Source organism: Watersipora subatra, chromosome 5 (assembly GCF_963576615.1).
Source record: "Watersipora subatra chromosome 5, tzWatSuba1.1, whole genome shotgun sequence".
Lineage (NCBI taxonomy): Eukaryota > Metazoa > Bryozoa > Gymnolaemata > Cheilostomatida > Watersiporidae > Watersipora > Watersipora subatra.
Window position 1 is genome coordinate 23,883,291 of NC_088712.1, and position 18,541 is coordinate 23,901,831.

At 37.2% G+C, this 18,541-nt stretch overlaps 1 long non-coding RNA gene across 1 annotated transcript; it reads right to left on the minus strand.

Moving 5' to 3' along the window:
• Positions 1–12,995: 12,995 nt before the first annotated feature.
• On the minus strand, positions 12,996–14,363 carry LOC137396225 (uncharacterized). Its single transcript, XR_010978498.1, has 3 exons — positions 14,242–14,363; positions 13,881–13,961; positions 12,996–13,087 (listed from the first exon to the last, which is right to left on the minus strand). It is a non-coding gene; the product is annotated as an uncharacterized lncRNA (long non-coding RNA).
• Positions 14,364–18,541: the final 4,178 nt, after the last annotated feature.

An 18,541-nucleotide genomic window follows, 5' to 3' on the forward strand; every position in this document is an offset into this window, starting at 1 on the left:
GATTATTGGAAAACAAATTTAACCCTTTTACGGGTCAAGCAAACATAGCCTGTATTTTTTCCTTTTCCTTCGGGCAGAGCGACATTAACTCTTTTGGACGCAATAAATTTGCCAACTCACTTCTAACTTTTCGTGCTTTTTAATTAAATATGCACTGGAAATCTGGGAAATATCTCTACCAGTTGATATCAATTGCTTACAATTAACTTGTAATGATATTATGGCATGTGCTGTGAAATTTGTTGAAACTTTCAACTTTTTATTTAAATCTATTCAAGCATAGCTTTATTTAACAATTTTGCATAAAAGTTCATTTCCCTCAGTGAAATGTTTGCTACAGTTTGAAGCAAAGACTGGCTTGTCATGTGCAATAAAAGATTAGTTATGTGCTTTGATCGACTCTAAGCTGAGTTAAGATAGATGTTATTAAATAGTATGCTATAAATCTGCAAACTAATAAAGTATATTATAATTTATCAAATGCTACAAATATATAATATATTCAAGAACAAGGGGCATAATTGAATCATAATTCTATTACATGCATAAAAATTAACGTTCCTCAAACAAAAATAGAAGTATCATTTTCTCGGCCAGTTACGTTCTGATCGTTGCTTTTGATGAAATGAACATTTTTTAGCTGCCCAATACTACCGCAGTAGTCCTGCACCCAATCCAGCGCAGCTGCCTAACTTCTGCACTCTTGAAATTGTTGATATTAAAAAATTCTGAACATTTTTTTCAGCAGAGAAAAACTTTTGCAGGTTGCATTTTGCACAAATAATTTTCAATTTTATCAACATGCGCACTCAGCACAACTTTTAGCCTAAAAAAGGGAATCATATGCCATGGTGAATATAAACTGTTTTTAAATATGTCAAAGTAAACAAGGAACTGTTATTAGCTTGACATGGTTATTCTTTATGTATTTTGTGTTGTTTTAACATTTTAACAAAAAAACCGAAATGTTTTAAAGTTGGAACGTAGACTTTGATATGAACGGAACAATGAAAAAAATTAATTGTTATTGTTGGAACCGAGTCATTACTAATATGATTTTGCAGACACTTTTTCTATTGCACATTTGCTTTTATTGGTTTTTAAATATCAAAGAACGTCAATGTGGTGGTCAAATGAATCAAGCATTTAACCCATTCAGGACTAATTAGTTATTGGTTGACTGCTCCCCCAGCCTAATTAATTTTTCACTAGCCTTACAATTAAAATAGAGCTACACAAAATTGTGTATAACTAGAGTTCTTTTTAAAATAATTTTGATTTGTTTTTTGCAGCTTAACAAAGACATTCCAGGCTACAATGTGATATAAACTTTTGTGCACCTTAAAAATTCTACTGACCACAATTTCTAATAATTCTGTGAACTTTTTTTTTATCAAAATTGTTTTTCATGTTTCGTAGCAGCTCACAAGCAGTTTTTTGATACTGACATTGTTGGACCTATGTTAGATTGATAGCAAACTTTATCAGCAGCATATAAAAAAAAAGATTTCTCAATTCCGAGCAATAGAACAGGTGTTACTAGCTTCTAACCAACACTACGTCACTGACAGTTTTATCAATTATATAATCAAACAATTTGTTAATTTATATTGAAATGCATTGCAGAGGTTATCATGAATATATTATGCATAAAAATACTCAAGTTACCAGCTTACAGAAAATCAATTACCAGCAAAAAAATAGGTGTAAAAATACAGTAAAATATATTGTAAAAAATACAGTAAAAATGAATATGCATGAAAACGAAACAATATATACATGTATAATAAGGGTGTGTTCATTAAAAAATTATGACACGGTGAGAGTTATTTGATGCCAACTACACATGCATATTTGCTGCCATTATAAGTTAGTTGATGCAGTATTCATCAGATATTGGTGTTGAAGCCCTAGGCTCATCATCAACGGCATCATCACTCACAAGCCCTTGACTGTCTTCACCTTCATGTAGCAAATATGATACAGCCTAAAAAAATTGTGCTTTAGTAGCTTTTCAGGGTAAATACCTGATAACAAATTGAAAATAAATAGTCTACTGCAGCTAACAATTGGTATTACAAATTGCAAATATTTTTTGATACTGTAAATATAAACACAAAAAGTCATGAAGATGATTACTGTGGTAAGTGTCCCTTATCGACCAATATTAGAGCCTAGTGGTTGGGGCTAGTTTATAGTAGATGTTGAGGTTGAGAACTATATGCTTGACTAATTGTGGGTTGAACAATTGGATATAAATGAAATAAGAAATTTTTATTATCTTGTAGTTCTACAAGAAAATCATAAAACTATTGTTTATTACGGGGTAATAGAGTGATGAGTTCATGCTGCAAAAAGATCTAAATTTTATTGGATTGAAAATGTTATAATCATGTGTATCATGAAAAAAATCCATATCTTACACTGTTAGAATAAAGTTTGTTAGAAATTCACAAGAAAAATTTCGGCTTTTTATCGTTTTTTTTCGGTAAAATTCTATAAATAGCCACTTAAAACTTACCTTCTTCCATCAGAAAATTCTCATTTTCTTCTTGAACATTACTTTTGTTGCTATTTTCTTCCCCTGAGCTGATTACCGCATCTAATTCACTTAAGAATTTTGCCATCGTTCGGATAAACCTTTTCCAAAATGGCGATCATCAAATTTCCAAAACAGTTGATATCTATCACATAATTTGTTAGTTAAAAATTTCTTGTCCAATCACATATTTGGTATCAAAATGATGCCCAGACTCTTAAACTTCATTTGGTGAATGAATAAAACCGATGTACCTAAAAAGCTAAGCAATAGAGCAAATCAAAGTTTAACCCGAGTACTTCGGGAATGGGCCCTGGAGAGCACAACTCTTCCCGAGGTATTCGGGAACAGTCCTGAGTGGGTTAATTAAATGTTTTACGGTATGTGGATGGAAAAAGTCTAGATAACGGAAAACCTGTAAAAAGGAGACCTGATAGAGACCGACACACCATTTTCTCGGCCAAAGTCTCGGAACCTATAGAAACAGGAAATGAATGAGAAAGCAAGTCATTATGATGTAGAGTTCACCCCATGATATGAGGTTTGGACTGACTCCCCTATTCATACACTCGCTAGAGCCTGTGAAACTCAGTACCCAACAAATTCTTCATGTGCAACTTGTAGAGCTGAAGCTGGCATCTGATTGACTCTGTGCCTTGATGTTTGCTGAAACAGAAACTTGTGGATTGGCTCAGCTCCAATTGTTTGCTTTATTGGCAGCTAGCCAATATACGTTTAGACGGTGACTTTGTCATTTTAATAGCTTCTATTGAGAGTTGTCACAACATGCTTGAGTTATATATCATATTATTTTCATATTATTTTCAATCTAACTAAAAGTTTTGCAATCAGTGGATTTACTGGATATCAAACAATTGCAATAATTCAGAAAATTAGCATTTAGCATTAGCGATTTAGAATTTCAGAAAGTCAGTAGCATCAACTGTGGTTTCGGATATTTATATCTATATTTACTAGCCAAAATCCCGACACTGCACGGGTATTAAAAACTAGCTTGCAAACAGGTGCAGGCAATGTAGTTGCAAGCCACTGGTCATTAGCCTGGCACATGGCCAAAGACTAGTTTGAGTATGTTATACTATCTGTATTCATAAACTTACTAATACGAGCCAAGACAACAAGCTTTAGTATTATTGAGTAACACAGAATGCTATGCCTATCTTAACCAACATTACAGCTCATATTGCCTCAAAGTTCAGTGCATCTTACAAAGCTTATTTGGTAAGATATTTGTCTGTAGAAAGGCTGTGAGATCAAATCTAGCATAAGCGGATATTTCATTATTATATCTTTAGAGCTACAACTGAACAAACCAACACACACTCACCCACAAACACACCCATACGCACACACGCACACACGCACACACACACACACACACACACACACACACACACACACACACGCACACACACATAAACACACACACACACACACACACACACACACACCTACACGCACACGCACGCACACACACACACACTACATGCACACTCACAAACACAACTTTACATTCATGTTATATATAGATACTAGTGGAATGCCAAGCATTGCACGGGTCTTAAAAATCAGCTTATAAACAGTGACAGGTAATGTAGTGGTCTTCCATTTGCCATTAGTCTGGTCCATAGCCAATGGCTAAGTGGAGCAAGTACTAATAAGAGCTGTAACAGCAAGCATTAAATGACGTTGTGCCAGGCAGAGCGGTAAGTGAATTTTTACCCAAATAGCAACATAAATCGCCTGAAGAATCATTCAATGTTGCTTGGCTTAATTGGGTCGATGTTGGCTTGGAAAACGGAAGATTCTAAGATCAAATCCAGGATTAAATGGATGTTTCAATCCTAAACTTTAATAATTATACATGGACTAATCGAATCACACACACATAAACATACAGACTTTGCACACACAGACTCTGAAGATTGTATATAATAGAGACAATGGTCATTTTCATTTTAGTAACACATTGAATGCTTGATAAAGAATGTATCCTGGTTGCATGGTCAAAGTGAAGACATCAAGACTATCAACTTGTTATTTCGAGATCACAGGCATTAATTTTGCAGTAAACTGAAACTACAGTTACATGTTTTGGCTATTCTCATATGAAACATTTTTATGCTGTAAACCTTTCTTTTAAATGGAATAGTTGATGTGGCTTACAAGCCTTGTGGAAAATGTTTTGAATAAAATTACATTCCAGATGTTTTATAGAGGCATCAATTCAAATCTTATGAGTTTACACTTGTCCATCTAGTCAAATTAAAGTTAGCATCGGAAATTTTAGCTGCTTCAATAAAGCATTTCTTCTTATAAACCTAGTTCAATGTACAAACATAACTCGCAAGTGTTTTCAGGTTTACATTAGATATATTACATAAAATAAAAATATATAATACCTGGTTTTATGAAGGCTAAACCTGTAAGAGGATTCGAAATTCTTTATGGAAACACGTGACACAACATCAGTATAATAACCATTAGAAAATATGATACATAATAAGCATTTATGTAGTAAGACGTGTATCAACAGACTTGGAGTTATCTTCTATACCTTCAGTTAAAGTGAAATGCTATCGGAACAGTAATAATTATATCGATTACCTGATAATTTACACAGATAACTTAGCAAACTCCAAACCATTTTCCTATAAGGCAATTATTCCATCATCATAGCGTAGTGTTTAGTCATCCCTAAATTATTCATAAGGATCTCAGACTAAAGCTAGTACTGATGCCTATCTGCTTAGCCGCTGTTGATAGATCCCATCCGACTTGGCATTCTCTGTAAAGTATTAAAGCTACTGTAGTTCTCTTAAAAATGACAGAGGTAGGTAACCAGAAAATGTTTTAACCTCATTAAAAAGTCTGAGGAAACAGGCTATAAATGTGTACAAATGGCAGTTTGAACATTGATTGGCCGTGCAGAATCACTGTGAATGAAGTGTTTAAGTCAGTGATTGCATTTGTTCTGAACCTTAAGTTTGAGCTGATCAGTTGCTAGTTGGATTTACTGAATAGCAAATGCAGAATCTAGTGGTCCTAACACTGTTGGTAGCTTGTTTCTGACAATGCTTCTAGCTTTGGGCATGATAATGAACTCATTTGCACAACCAAACAAACGCCTTAAAAAAGTTGATTGAAATGACAACTCCAGAGGTTGAATAACCAATGTGTAACATAAAAAAGAAACTTGATTAATTATGTAATTGGCTATTATTACCAAACCTGACTTGACTAGGGAGACATAAACACTTTGGTGCAAAATTTTGGTCTGTCGCAGCACCGAAAGCTTTTATGTGCATATTTATAGTAGTACCTGCACAGCTTGTCTACGTAATTGGTTAGTGACGCCTATATAAATTTTCTACATAGTAAAAATGGCACCTACAAAACTTATCTATATTTGCTGGTGCCACCCACATACATGTAGCATGTCAATATATTTGCAAAGTGGCACCTGTGAAAGCTGTCTGTGTATCTGATTAGTGACACCAGCCAAGCTCATCAGCCTCTTACTAGTGATGTCTGGAAAGCTTGTATGTATGTTTCACTAGTAAGAGCAGCCGGTACAAAGTTTATTCCGGTAGCTATACTCTGGCAGTCTAGTGCTCTGTGAGACAATTTCAAGTGTAAAAACTTCATGTGGAGTTGTTAAAAGATGCTGGTTGATGGTGGACTGGCACATGTGTTAGCAATCTGGTTAAGGAAGGTGATGAGTTCAAATCTCAAGCCCTGGATTTTTTTCCAAACCTTCAATTGTGGATTTAAAAGGATGGACACTGCTGTTATTATAATAAAGACTAACACTCTGGCAGTCTGATGTGCCATGAGATATCCTCAGGTGTAAAAACTAAAGGAACAAGTATTCCATAACATGGCAAAGCTGTCGATTGTCATAGATGGTGGGGTTTTGGTCTACCAAGCCAGAAGCTGTGAGTTCGAATACCGTAGAGAGTAATATTTTTCCTGAATTACCCAGTCAGGTATCATATGGAATAAAAATCTAAGATCTTACTTTGGCCACAACAGAATCAATAAATATATTCTTATAAATAATTGAAGATAATGAAAGATAATTGTAGAGAGGCAATCACAGCAGCGAGTACAAGTAGGCCTAACAAGACATTGATAAACAGAAATACAATTAGTGGAAAATTTGTTTGATTGTCTAATGAGGTAAGTTGTGGAAAAAAATTGTATACTAAATCTAAAACCACAATAAATAAAAATAGAACAGAAAAGTGCAAGTAACTTATTAGCCTGAATTCCAGCTCACACAATAAATAATCAATTAAACGGAATTACTATGTTAAAAAGTCTGAAAGGCATTCCAACAACATGAATCATATGAATCATTACACACTTCACAACTGCATCAACTTTAGCATATGGTGTGACTTTCATTTTGTACGTAATTTTATACACAAATCAACAAGAAGGAAGTGACAACAATGTGTTAACATGCTACTGATTAACCTGAAGCATTGTGACTGTCTTACCTTTGACACACTTCTCAAGGTCAAACATACAGTTTTATTACAAGTCAATAACCAAGCTCTGACAGAACACGATACAAGTTCTTGCCCACTGATAAACTCATAGAATCTCTGTTACACATATCTGTTTACGTAATCATTAACAAGCGCCTCCATGTCAATTACTGTGACATCATCATCAGTAAACTGTATATGTTGATCAGCTGTAACAGAGGTAGTGATGCCAGTCAACAGACCATGTCAGAGTTTACAGTTTCAACTTGCCCTGCCAGAAGACAGCCTATAAAGGAGTAAACATTGTAAATAACCAGAGGCCACTACTAGAGCAGCAATTACTGTATATTACAGCAAATGAAAGCTTAAACCAGAACTGCACCATACAGCTTTTATTAACTTTTCTAGGTAAATCAGAGAGCTGATTCCGATTTTGTACTCAAAACAAAAGATTGTTTAATTAACTTTCAAAGTGATGAAAGCTTTTTACAGTGTTTCAATATCGGTCTCGCTGACAACACAATTGACACAACAAGCTCCGTGCCAACAAGCCATGCCAACTCGAGGCCAGTTTGAGACTCTCAGCCGGCGCTTTTCCTCTGTGCTTGTAGTAGTAACAGCCAGGGCCGTCGGCTCTTTAGGGGAACTGTCGGCCACAGTCAAATTTGGTTGGCAGGGCAGCACTTCAAGGTTGACCCTACACCATCTAGCGCACAGAAACAATCTCCAGCAAGCCCGGTCAACCAGATACTGCGCCATGGGCCATCAGCTGGTCTTGAGAGATGTGTCATAAGTGATACAGCAGACATACACAGCAAAATTCTGCAACACCTGCTGTCTGTTCCTGCTCACCCTTATAGTTACTCCATATACACTGCAGGTGCCAGACTTTTTAAGTGCATCTTCCACTCGCTTCATCGTGCTACTGCTGACGGAGCGCTCAGTATGAATTACCTTTTTCTTCTCAATTCGTATCTTGGCCAACTTAATTGGTAGCTTCTGTAAAGGTGGCTGTAAGAGTCTGACAACCGAACTGTCTCGGTCGCAGTCACACATTATACCTGAACAGGCTTGTCCAACTCAGCTCTCTCCACTTCCTCAACCCAGTCGAGGCATTGTTGAATTTCTAATGATGTCTCGTTGAGTTGACTCGCAGGCATAATTTTAAAAGGCACAATGTCTGCGGGTATTGCTAATGCAAGTTGCTAGGGAGCTCAAAAGTACTCTCCGAGGCAGTCGGGCCCATGCTCTGAGGTACGGATGCGGTCTCCTATAATTTGCAGAACATACTGAATACATCATAGCCCCGTAGATACTTTTTTATAGCTCGACTCAATTCAAACGGACTAAATATTAGGAGCTCAAGAAATTTTGTGCTCCACCCCACTAAGGGGAAACAGGTGTGTCCATGCCAAAAACTGCCAACCAGGTGCGAAAATGGCTTTATTAACCCTTTGCCAGAATCAGTGGGTTAATTGTTTTCAAAGAAATTGACGTCGCTTCGTGTTCACTATTTTGGCATTTCAAAAAACTATTTGTTTTATACTTGAATCAATTGATCAAATGTGACAAGCAGATTTATTTTTTACGCGTTGATACTAATAATCAGACCTGTATTCCTATTTGCAAGTTGGGTGTGCAAATGTTAGGCAACTAGTTATGAACGTTTGGAGTTTGGAGGGCGGTGTAAGCCCCCAACGTGGTTCGGCGCAGCGCCCTGAAGCTCTGAACCTTTTTGACATCAACAACCCTCAGAATATGCATGAATGCAATTAATTGTAAGCATCAAAATCTACATAAATATATTGTTTATGGTTCATAGTAGGCAAAACATTTTTTTTATTCAACAAACGATATCAAACTCATGACACTACAGATTTCTGTAAGGGACCTTGACCAAAAAAGAGCAATTACTTCTTTATTGCAATAACTCTTGTTCTGTCAATGTGCCCATGACAGAAATCTTTCACAACTGATTCTGTATCTATTTCATCATCTTTATATTTGTGTAATATTAGAAGATTATTTAACCGAACCTGCTCCATAGTGCTCCTCGTCGATGTTTTGATTCGCTTCAATGCAGAAAAGGATCACTCACTGCATTAGTAGCAGGCAAAACCAATACTATATTAGTGAGCCTGAAAATTAGTGAAAATGCAAGTTTGGGGGTCTTCTTCACATCCCTACTATAAGCAATAAAGTTCAGTTTGTGGGTCTTAATAAAGTCTTACAAGATCACTCATTTGGCGAGCTCACCACGAAAACAATCTAGAACGCTAGTAGCTAATAGATTTCTTATTGGAATTTTCTTCGGTTCTTGGAATTTCCAACATGGAAATTCCACGAGAATGATCATAGACCGCAATTCTTAGTACTTAGCCGCCGAAACTCACTAAAAAGTTGGGGCGGCTCAACCGTCTCGGGGAATATAGACCTGCTAATAATGTTGACTATATACATGACTTTTTAGTGATGCAGTTGGTCTTGCCAACTTATTTTTAAAGATGCGGCTAATACAAAGGTCGCAATGAAATAAGTTAACTCGATAACCTAATTACAGTAGACAGGCAGAATCGTAACTGGTACTCATATGTTTCCACAACATCTAGAGGAAACTAATATGACAATATTTCAACTATTCTTACACCAGTCGTTTGAAATATTTATAATAATGTATCTGTACCTAGATTTAAAGTTGTATCCTAAAATGAAAAACAACATCTCAAAAGATAAAAAACATCGATAGTTTCTATTAAAATCCACTAAAATTTGGCCTTATCACATCTTTAAGCTTGATTAAGCTACTGTCGTTTGACCCAGCCTGAGAAGTTGTTTTTCCATGATGTAAATAAAAGTGTCACACAACTCTCGCTTGATAAACATATGTCAGTTTGAGGTTTCCACACTGCACATATTCAGGTACATGTGTACACCATGGAATCTTTGTGAAATGCCAAGATGCTTCTAAATATCCACATACTGTAAAAGAACCCAAGTAGCCTTTTTCTGTTTCTACTCACTCACCAGTTTTATTGTCCTTCGCTAATAAAATATTGTTGTGTTCGAGTTGAAGAAGAAGCGACGGGAGTAGCCTCCATGTGGGGTACGTTTGGTCAATTGTGGTAGCAGTTCATCCAGAAGCATCAGACTGTCCTTAGCGGCAGCAGTAAAAGCTTCCCTGTGCGTATAGCCAGTATCACATACATAGATTTTCTACACAGTTCATTAGTGACCCCTATAAAACATTTTACAGTTGATGCAAGTGGCACCTACAACTTTACAAGACTTGTTTATACGGCTGCACCCTCATAGCTTATCAAGTTGATTGCTCACTGGCACCCATAAAGGGTGTCTGCGTATCTGATTAGTGACATTTGCCAAGATTGTCAGCCTCTTACTAGTGATACCTGCAAAGCTTGTCTGTGTATTTCACTAGTGAGAGCAGCCAGTGCAGTTGCTTCGTTTAACTATACAGTCGACCCTCCTATAACGTAAATAACCCGTTCCAGAAACATTTACGTTATAGTGAAATTATGTTATAAGAACATTAAAATACATTTAAATGGCCTAATCAGTTCCAAGATCTTTCCAAACTCATTCTTTTGACCATGCAAAAACAGGAAATACTTTACTTAACTCTTTTAATTTGTGGGCCGTACCGTAACTGGATAATTATTGGTTGGCATCAACAACATTTTTCATGTTTATGATCAATCTCACTGGTTTTATAGACCATAAATTTACAACAAGTTGATAAGAACTGCACATTTTCGATGTTCGTTTACAACCATTTGCTTATTTTTTAAACGGCAAAGTCTATTCTGCAAAGTAAAGCCAATAACAAATATTTTGTACGTCTACAATAAGGCAAAACAACAAAATATTTTTATTCCAAAAACCTTTCTACCTGTTCGTCGTCTATTACTATCCGAGGGTCAAGGCTAGGATAAAGATATTTTTTTTGATCATATTCCAACTTGTGACACTAAGACTGGTAGACGGACGCTGTAACTCCTACAATTACCGATCACCTTTATATTTATGAACAATTGCGCAGCTATCCTATTCGCCTTTTTGTCGACACATTCAACGATGTATAAAGACAAATTGAAATGTCGCTAAATATATATATATATAGTACACTAAGGGCTCGGTGGTTTTTCTTGCGGCAAAACAAACTAACATTTAAATCGATTGTGAAAACTCACCCAACTTGACACTTTACCTTATATGGAATTTTTTACGTTGTAGGAAGCAAAAACCTCACATAATTTTTTTTTACGTTATTTGGGATTTACGTTATAAGAGGTATACGTTATATGAGTGTCTACTGTACTCTGGCAGTCTAATGATTTGTGAGAGATAAACATGTGTATTAACTATATATACAATTATTACACTGGTAGACTGGCACAGTGGTAGCATGTTGGTCTAGTAAGCTAAATTTTGTGAGTTCCAATCGCATGGCCTGTGATGTTTTTTACTATTACTCAATTGTAGCTTTGGATGAAGGGACACGACTGTAAGGTGCAAACACACCAGGTAGTATTTAGTAAGACATCATGCCATGTGGTGCCAATCTGTGCTGGGTGAGTTGATGCTGAGCGATAACCCTAGACTCGCTCAGTCACAGCTTTATCACATGCAAAGAGCATTTTGATTGGTTAATTTTCTCTAGCATGCACTGGTCTAGCTGCTAACTTATTGTGTCAATGGCTAGCAACTTACAACTACAACATTTTGCGATTGAAACAAGTTTGAATAAAAATAGCTAAACGAGCATTGAGCTGTTTAAAGATTTAATACGAATAGATTCAGCTCTGCATGAATTATACACAATAAGTACAAAAGTACCCAGTTGAAGACCAACATTTGGGAGTCAATCGTGTAGAAAGCTGACCATGTGAAAGATGATACATATTATTTACTAGATTAAAAATTAAAAGCTACTACAAGGTTCATTAGATATAAAAAGCTGAAGTTGTTTACATGGTGGTCTACAAGGCACCATATTTGCTTGTTTATTTGTTAACAACTTCAAAGAAACTGCTCAAACAAAATGTTATTGGCCGCTGGCACACATGAAGTGTGTTTGGGCATATGTTAGAAACTGCAGCAAAACTCCGCACTCATCATGGTGCCCGTGATAGAATCACCCATGTGCCCTTTTATTATGGTAAAGGGTAGCACCCTGACAGTTTGGTGCATCGCAAGAGCTCTTCAGGTGTAATAACTAAATGAATAATTATTCCACAATATGACAATGTGGTGAATTGGCATAATTGGTGGCATGTTGCTCCACCTAGTCAAAAGCTTTGAGCCCGAATACTGTGGAAAGTCATATTGTTGCCTAAGCTAGTAAGTCTGACATCATACAGATGGAAGGAAAATCCTCTTACTTTAGCAAAGATTGTAAAAGATCTACAAGCCACAATAAAACACTCAATGCAATATTGTAATCAATATATTATGATAAACATTGAAGAATAACTGTAGAGAGAATTCAATCATAGCAGCAAGTACCTGTAGCAATATTTTAATAAACAAAAATGCAATTATTTGAGCATTTGTTTAATTGTCTAACAATGTAAGTGGTAGAAAAAGAATGATAAAATAAATTTGAAACTACAAATGTTAAAAAATATAACAGAAAAGTCCAAATAAATAATTAGCCTGAATTACGGCTCACACAACAAATAATCAATTAAACGGAGTGACTATTATAAAGTCTGAAAGGCATTCCAAGTACATGAATCATTACACACTTCACAACTGCATCAACTTTGGCATACCTTGTGACTTTCATATTGTAAGTAATTTTATACACAATTTACCCAAGGGAAGTGACAAACATGTGTTATCAAGCTATGAAACCGGAACCATTGTGACTATCCAACTAAAGATGCACTTCGCAAGGTCAAACTAACAGCTTTATATTTGGGTCTATAACCAGGCTCTGACAGGGAGGATCCACATTACAGGTTGTTATCCACTGTGACAACATCATCAGTAGACTTAATCTGTTGATCAGCTGTAACAGAAGTAGGGATACAGATCAACAGAACATGTCAGAGTTATAACTTCCCCTGTCAGAGTACTCCCTATGGAAAAGCCAACATTGTGAATAACTGGAGACAACTCCTATAGCAGCAATTACTGAATTTCACAACAAATGACAGCTAAAGTAAATACATCATGCTAAGCTTCAATGTAGGCTTATTTAGGTTGGTATGACAACTCCTACGATTTGAGAAAGCTGGAGAGAAAGCAATGACAATGTTTAGTAAAATGTGATTCAGATAAGTGCGAAGGTAAGTGATATAGATAAGGTAGTGATGCAGACTAACAGAACAATCAATGAAATGCCTTGTTTTTGTCACTAACAAGTCAGCAATTAGTCAGCAATACCTTATAAATTCATCATATCTAAATAAACATGTTGGTCTGTGACGGTAAAAAGACAACTGACACAATTGTGATGAGTTAAAATGAGCCTATTTGCAACCAATTTAATTTTGATTAAATATTATTTAATCAAAGAGGGCTGAATGTATTTGAGTTTAACTTTTAAACCATGAAGAATGGGTTTCAAACTAATGACAATGTTTAACATAAACAACTATTATATATGGAGAAATATATTCCTACTTGTAACAGATAGATGAAAACAACTAGCGTAAATTTACAATACTTATGAAACATTTCTCATAATTCTTTCTTCCAGTAATCTGCAAGTATTTTGAGTCTGATTCATTTCATGAACATGAGTGATTTTCATAATTAACCCGTAGCACTTTTTTTTGAGCAGCAATGTAGCAACTTACCCTGCTTATAGTAGTTTTGCGGAACCTCTATAATTTCGAGGTATACAAGGTCTGAAGTGTTCATGTTCCTCAAGGACATGGCTGTTCAAACAGAATACCAAATGCAGAAATTAGTGATTAAAACATGCTGATCACTGTTGACATACTAATTTGGTTATTTTGTACATCTGAATTAACTAGCGAAAATCGATTGCTAAAGTTGAATCTGTAAGTATTGGAAATCACGCACCATCTAAACTCACTTCACTATAAAAACTAAGTTGTCAACATAGTTGCCAAAAACTGAAACAAAGAAAGAGCAATCTAAAGGAAACAAGGAAATGGCCTATGAAAGTAATGGCATGATACATAATCAACTCACCATTTTGTTATTTGCTGCCTTATGTCATGATTCTGAATACCCTCGGCTGGATGGATCTGATCAGTGGCAACAAAGGGAGCCATGCAGCGAGATGCAGAACACATCAGTTCATCACTTAAAAATGAAAGACTGTGATATTTACATTGAGCTCCAGGCATAAATGCATTAGACCAAAGAAAGCGAAATATGAAAAACTGAAAATATAGAATTGCACCAATTTTGTGTATTCATGGTACATGCACATTGGTAGCCCTACATTATCTAGTAATATCTTTATTATAAAAATTAACCGGCCTTAAGTACACTGCTGATTTTAAGTGTTTTTTTAAACCTGTCAAAATTAATCACTAAGTATACAATTAATGCTTCCACAACTGGAAACATATACACAAATACAGCTACTTTAATTCTGAGCTCACACTCACTGAGTAGTTATTATATACATATTTGAGCAATCTTTATTGTGGTAATCAATAGTTATATTTTTCAATGTTTTCCACAAGGTACCCTGCTAGTAAACTAACTAAAAAGCAGTGTACAAAAAAGATCAACACAAAAATATAGTCTAACTGAAAAACTAATGAATAATCTGACTAATTTAATAATGTTGAAACATAAAAAATAACATATGTAAAAACAAGTTTGAGGGCTAAAATAAGTATTGTTTAAAGAAACTGTAGACATAAAAGCTCGGTAAAAATAGTTATGCAGATCTTTGACAACGATCATATCTAATAACCCTTCTGCCAAACACAGCTAGCAAAAAAGCTCAGAACATATTGATTCGACCGTTTGCTTGTATTACCTCTGCAAAAACTAACTAATAACATACTAGCTTAAAGACAGAATAATAGTTTGTATTTTATTTTGTAGCGGTAAATATTGTTTGCCGCTATAAAATGAAACCGCGAGAGGGAAAAACAACCATAAAAATGTTAACAGATATGCAGCACTAAAACTTACCTAAACACGTGATAACACATAAATGCATATTTCAACAACCACCGTATGTCAACAGCAACCAGCATTATATATCCATCCTTTTGGTAGGCACCGTAACAAAACAGTTTCCGTCTATGGAACTCACAGAAAAACCTATTTTATTTCACATACTTCTATACAGTTACTATATGCTTAATTGTTCGAATTTAGCTTTTGGCGGACCAAAAAAGCTTTCCTTGACCCATCCTTATCCGCTTCCGACTACGCAAGCTCAGTTTTTGTTCGTCAACTGAAGTTGAAGCACGCACTGTTTTACAGAATTCTCTCTCTTCAGTTTCCAGCTCTGAAAATGGCAGGTACGTATCATGTTTGTCCCTCCTCGAGAGGGACAGCATACCCCTTGCCTTCCTGTCAAGGGGTAGTCGATGGACGAGTTCTTTTATACTCCGAAATCGACATTCTCTTACCTTGACTTGACTCGGTCGATTTGCACCCGACCTAACCTTCGCCCTGTCCTTTCGGAAGGGGACACCCAGGTCGGAATCTCCTTGTCTCACCCTCTTTAGCTCGGAGCACATGCGTAAGCCTCCTTATGAGCTATCAGTGGGATATCTGTTATATCAGAAATACCTAACTGAAAGGTCTCTGTTTATAATGGGTTGTCAGGGCTTTCCTTGATCAAGTTTCCGTACCGCTGTGTCTTGAAACTTGAGAAGGGGGTCGTTACTTTGTTGTTAACGAATTTGTCAGGTCCTTCTCTTCTCTTGACAGACAATCAAGAAGCAGAAGACCAGCCTCAACCAGTGACCGTTGATGATGAAAACAGGACAGGGGAAGATGGCAAAGACATGTCCTTGAGGGAGCTGAAAAGGAAGATCTTTGAAGTACTCCCGGATTCCATACTACCCCTCCAGATCACAAAGTAAAGAGGTATGGTAGCTTTTATGTATAGCTAGTTGATATTGGTTATATTCCATGTCGATATCATGATAGATATAGTGGTTACATTGTCTTATTATAGATGTACATGATATATATCTAGTGAATAGATATTTATGAGTACATAATGACATTTTCTGTTCTTGTAGAGCCAAGACTATCGCCGAACAGATGCTATCTCAAGACAGACCACAAGATGATTACGATACAGACTATAGTCTGCCCTTGTCTCAGGTCATGACTTCAGCCATAGAAGAGGTCAAACACCAGAAACAAGCCTTCACAGCAAAATATCCCAGAATAAAAGGGTTCCATGTTTCAAACTACCAAGTACAGTGGGACACGCTCAAATCGTCTTACAGCCGCACTGACGAGGACGCTGCACTTCTGGGTAAGGCATCTAACAAGGCCCTCATTCCATGCAAATATATTGAGGAGATGGAAACCCTTACAAGGCAGTTGATGCTTGTTGCTAGCCATTCAGATTGGGTCCTTGGCAGCTCTGTTGCGCTTTTGCAACAGGGTGATACAGATGCAGTCATCAGATCGATTGAGAGCTTATGTCTTGCACAATCCCATACTGCTGCTTTGCTTGCACGCTTACTTGCTAATTTGGTGCATGTCAGGCGAGATCAGTTGGTCTCTACCTCTGCTCTTTCCTCTGCCACCAAGTCTTCTTTGCTAAATTCGCTTAATTCACCACTATTTGAAGGAAAGTTGGCTGATTTGACCTCACAGGATGCATCGACAGCATCCAACAGAGCGTTGATATCAATAGTCAAGCAGCAGAAATGGTCACTACAACCAGCTCAACCAAAATCAGAGAAAGAAGGTGACACTGGTAAAAGTATAGTTTTCAAAGTAAAGGAAAGGCCCCACAGAAAGGCAAATCCTTCAAGATACCCAAGAAGACCCTCAAAAAAAATTAGGCGGCTGTCTCACCAGTTACTGGCAGGTATGGAACAATCTGCCCAGGGCCTCTATTTGGCAAATAGATCTGTTAAAACACGGTTTACGTTTAAACACAAAAGCCCCTTTAAATTATCCAGTACCACAAACACTCTCAGAGGACTTGGTATCGGAGCTAATGGTTTTAGAGTCCAAAGGTGCCGTAGAGCCTGTCACAGGAGACCACAAGGGTTTCTACAGCCGAATATTCTCAGTACCTAAGACAAACGGGTAGTTGAAAATAATTATAGACTTATCCAGACTGAACAAGTGGCTCACTGCACCCAAATTCAAGATGGACAACATACAAACAGTACTAGCTGCTTTGGACAAATCAATGTGGATGGTAAAGCTGGGCCTCACCAATGCCTTTTTTCATATACCCATTCACACAGACAGCAGGAAGTTTCTAGGGTTTATGATGAATGAACGACCAATGCAGTTCAAGGTTCTACCGTTCGGGTTATCCATAAGCCCTCACACCTTCATGAAGGTCATCTCCACAGTAGGGGCTCACCTACGACAACGGGGTGTGACCCTGATAACATACCTAGATGACTGGCTGATCTACAGCAAGTCAAGGGAGGTCTTACAGTCCCAGGTTTTGACCGCTTCCAACCTGCTACAGGACCTGGGATTCCATATCAATTACGAAAAGAGCATGCTAAATCCCACACAAGTATGCACATTCCTAGGCTTCAATCTAGACACCAAGAGAGGATTAGCTTACCCATCTCAGGAGAATATCCTAAGACTGACTACCATGTGTCGGGCGATAGCAAAGAAGGGGGAGATAACTGCTCAAAGTTTCTTAGCGATGCTTGGTCTGATGAACTTCTGTGCTACGACATCGTGGAGAGCAAGGCTTCGAATGAGGCCACTGCAGTTCCGCCTACTGAGTCACTGGAGAATGTCCAAAGGCCACCTACAAGATTCTGTGCCTATAACCAACTACATGAAAGAGCACCTAGTCTTGTGGACCACAGAAAACCTTCAGATAGGCACTCAAATGAATCCACCTCAAGCGGATTGCGTGCTTCAATCAGACGCCTCTGCCTCAGGATGGGAAGGTATAGTCGGCGAGGAAACAGCTCAAGGAAGGTGGGGAGTCGAGGAAAGGAAACTCGACATAAACGTTCTCGAACTCCTGGCACTCTACAAGTGCCTTCAAACTTTACAGAAGAGTTTGCTCGGAAAAGTGGTCTTGTGCCAGATAGACAACGAGAGGTAAAGAAACAAGGAGGGACCAGATCGCCACAGCTATGTACCCTAATCTGGGAAATCCTGCACTGGTGCGACGAGAAGAAGATCACACTGAAGGCATGCCATCTGCCCGGCAAACGGAATGTTATCGCAGACATGTTGAGTCGGGTGACTTCACCAACAGAATGGTCTCTACACCCTCAGGTGGTCAAGATGATTTTCAAACAATGGGGCACTCCAATGGTGGATCTGTTTGCAACCAAGTTGA